Source organism: Poecilia formosa, unplaced genomic scaffold (assembly GCF_000485575.1).
Source record: "Poecilia formosa unplaced genomic scaffold, Poecilia_formosa-5.1.2 Scaffold2720, whole genome shotgun sequence".
In the NCBI taxonomy this organism is placed as follows: domain Eukaryota; kingdom Metazoa; phylum Chordata; class Actinopteri; order Cyprinodontiformes; family Poeciliidae; genus Poecilia; species Poecilia formosa.
Genome location: NW_006802659.1, coordinates 1 through 3,945, shown reverse-complemented (window position 1 = coordinate 3,945; position 3,945 = coordinate 1). Strand labels below are relative to the sequence as shown.

Here is a 3,945-nt window from a genome sequence, read left to right as displayed (position 1 = left end):
CACATTCCTATTAAGAATAGTAAAATATTTAATAGGCAATATATTATTAGTTAATACAGTTTTCTAGACAGACTTTGGAAGTTAATGTTCTAATCATAATTACAATTTAATAACAATTCATGATTTAAACTAGAGGAAAGATTGTTTATTTTTGAAACACGAAATGGAACTGAGATGTTTTGTTTTGAGCATTAATTTGTTAAAAAAGTTTGCGTCAGTATTTTTTTTTGTTGTTGTTTTGTTTTGTTCTGCTGTCCCTCGGGTCGATTCAATGCAGTATCTGATTGATTCAACTTTGCTTTACATCTTAAATGGTAAGAAACCAAGGCCATCATCTCCATGATCATTTTGTCATATTGTGTTTGCAGAAACATGACTGAGTGAACGCTCTTTGTGAAAGAACCAAACTTTCGTTGACAAAGGTCACGTTCACTCTGCAGCCTGAAGTGACCCAAACATTCGACAGTCAAACTATATAGAAAACATAGATTTTTCTGTCAAATGTTGTGTGTCAATTTTACATCTTTTTGTCTTTTTTTGGAAACAGAGGAGTGAAGGTGAGCAGGGACCACCATGAGGACTGTATTCCCCTCTTTCCTCTCTGCATTTGACCAACTGTCCTGGTTGCTCCTTGCTCTGTTTACATCATGCATAGTCCTGGGTTCAGCAGACACAAACCAGACAAGCTGGCCATTATACCCCAAGAAGCCGGTTATTTTCGTCTGGAACGCTCCCACGCAGAACTGTGAGACACGACGAGGTGTTAAGTTATCATTAGACCAGTTTGACATAGTGTCAACCCCCACTCAGGGCGTTGTCGGGCAGGCTCTCACATTGTTCTATAAGGAACGCCTCGGGATTTATCCTTATTATGATACTAAAGACACAGAAGTGAATGGGGGCATTCCACAAAGTGTCAGTCTCTCTCAGCACCTTGAAAAAATGTCTAAGGATCTAGACACATACATACCAGACCGCAAGGCTAAAGGTATGTGTGTCATTGACTGGGAGGAATGGCGCCCCCTGTGGGTCCGAAACTGGTCTGGCAAAGATATCTATAGAAGGAAATCACGTGAGCTGTTGGCCAAAAAGAACTCTACATTGACTCAAGGGCAAGTGGCGACTGCTGCAAAAGAAGAATTTGAACTTTCAGCTCGTCAATTCATGCAGGAGACCCTGAAACAGGGTAAAAATTTGAGACCGAATCAGCTGTGGGGCTTCTACCTATTTCCTGATTGTTACAACCATAACTACAAAGGGAAAATGGGTAGCTTCACAGGACGTTGTCCTGATGTTGAGTATGAGCGCAATGATGAACTGAACTGGCTGTGGAATGAAAGCACCGCCCTTTTCCCCTCAATATACCTGGATCCTGACCTGCGCTCCACTGATCAGGCACGGCTGTTTGTCCTGAACAGGGTGAAGGAGGCAATGCGCCTTGCATCTGTTGGGGATGGATTGGCACGTCCTGTTTTTGTTTATAGTCAACCCACTTTCAGAGATGTGATGACCCTTTTAACTGAGGTTGGTTGATTGGAGGAAATAGTGCTGTTGTAAACTGTTATTTTAGTAATCAAGTAATCTTTCAATTATTCTTATGATTAATCAAGCAATCTGATAAAAAAATTAGAAAAAATTATTGGTAAATACTGTTGGACTAGCAACAGTGGGATTATGTGAATATCGGACATTCACATCATCCCACTTTTTCATATGTGTGGAGCCTTAACATTTACTTTTGTGTAGCCTTGAAAATTAGCCTGTAACAGTAGCACCTCACTTTTTAAGTTCACCTGGATAACAATTATACAATTTTTTTTATTATTTTCAATGTAATGATAAATAGCAGGATCATAAAGAAACATAGAAATTGTCTGTACTCCATCTTTTAGTCTATATTTTGATATTCAGTCAGTTTTATAGATTAACTCTCACTTTTCCCAGCCATTTATAGATTTTGTGTCAATTCCTCTGTGTGGCACCTTCGTCACACACAGAGAAACTTGTTTTCCAGTTCGCCCGTAAATCTAATCTATGCATCAGCTAAAGCAGCCCTATATGTTCCCTCTACATGTCTCTGCTCCACCCATATAAATACACCCGCCGCGCTCTGCACCAGCCACCAGGAAGCAGCTGCAGAAGGAGAGTTACACTTTTTGAAAAACTATTAATCAATCAGNTTTCAATTATTCTTATGATTAATCAAGCAATCTGATAAAAAAAATTAGAACAAATTATTGGTAAATACTGTTGGACTAACAGTAATAATATCGGACATTCACATCGTCCCACATTTTCATGTGTGGAGCCTTAACATTTACTTTTGTGTAGCCTTGAAAATTAGCCTGTAACAGTAGCACCTCACTTTTTAAGTTAACCTGGATAACAATTAAACAAAAATTTATTATTTTCAATGTAATGATTAATAGCAGGATCATAAAGAAACAAAAATTGTCTGTACTCCAGACTTTAGTCTATATTTTGATATTCAGTCGGTTTTATAGATTAACTCTCACTTTTCCCAGCCATTTATAGATTTTGTGTCAATTTCTCTGTGTGGCAACTTCGTCACACACAGAGAAACTTGTTTTCCAGTTCGCCCGTAAATCTAATCTATGCATCAGCTAAAGCAGCCCTATATGTTCCCTCTACATGTCTCTGCTCCACCCATATAAATACACCCGCCGCGCTCTGCACCAGCCACCAGGAAGCAGCTGCAGAAGGAGAGTTAAACCTTTTGAAAAACTATTAATCAATCAGCCAATCAAATTTTATTTGCATAGCACATTTCAGCAGCAAGGCATTTCAAAGTGCTTTACATAATTAAAATGCAAATAGCATGTGACATAGAATAAACAGTGACAAAAAGAGATTCTGATTAAGATTAAAAAAGATAAAAACATTAAACATTTTAGGACTTCAGTTAAACGTCATTTAACTGGGGCTCTAACCCTCTGGGACTTTAGTCAAAAACACCGTTTGACAAGGACTTCAACCTCTAGGTTTTTAGTTGAAATGCCGTCAACTGGGACTCTAAACCCCATAGAACTTTAGTTAAACGCCGTTTAACTGGGACGTTTTCCGGGGGGCTTTACATCATTAAAACGTAGACGGTAAGAAAGAGAAATAAAAAGAAATTAATAATAAATAAAAAGTAAAGATTAAAACATTAAAAACATCAAAGACATCAAAACCTGCACTCTAATCCTAATTTAGCCATAAGCAACTCTAAACAGGTGGGTTTTAAGTTGGGATTTAAAGGCACCCAGTGTTTCAGCTGTTTTATAGTTTTCTGGAAGTTTGATCCAAATCTGTGGTGCATAGAAACTGAATGCTGCTTCTCCTCGTTTGGTTCTGGTTCTGGGGATGCAGAGCAGACCAGAACCAGGAGATCTGAGGGGTCTAGACGGTTGGTACAGCAATAACAGATCTTTAAGGTATTGTGGTGCTAAACCGTTCTATGACCTACCAGATACAGATTTTTTTGTTTCCTATAATTACCAAAGTTCAAAAATACTTTATTTTTACTTTACTATCATGAGTAATTATTTATAATTTGAACCAGGGCAATCACTGAAATATTTTTATTTAAAAAAGACAAAACGTTTGGAGTTGATGTTTAAAGTTGCCTGTAACATTTCATATTTGCAGTTAGCTCATTAAGGTTGGGCTTTACTATAAAAAAAAATTAAATTTGGTGTGTATTTCTAGAGAATGTGGTTTCTTACCTAAAATGAGATTTCCAAAAGTTTCCCTGCTTGTTTAAATACACCATGCTACATGACAAACTGAGGCTGAAAGTTCAAAAATATAAAACCTCCCTGGTATCTACAGAGTTCAGCTCTGAGTCCATTTACTTCCTTGCTAATTCAACAAAACGCCCCGTGGGGATATAAATTGATGTTATGAGGGAGAATGTGAAAACATATGAAATGGTAAAGAAGT

General features: G+C 37.6%; 1 pseudogene; it reads left to right on the top strand.

Moving 5' to 3' along the window:
• Positions 1-558: 558 nt before the first annotated feature.
• Positions 559-1,577, top strand: LOC103133353 (hyaluronidase-2 pseudogene; annotated as a pseudogene).
• The last annotated feature ends 2,368 nt before the right edge of the window (positions 1,578-3,945 follow it).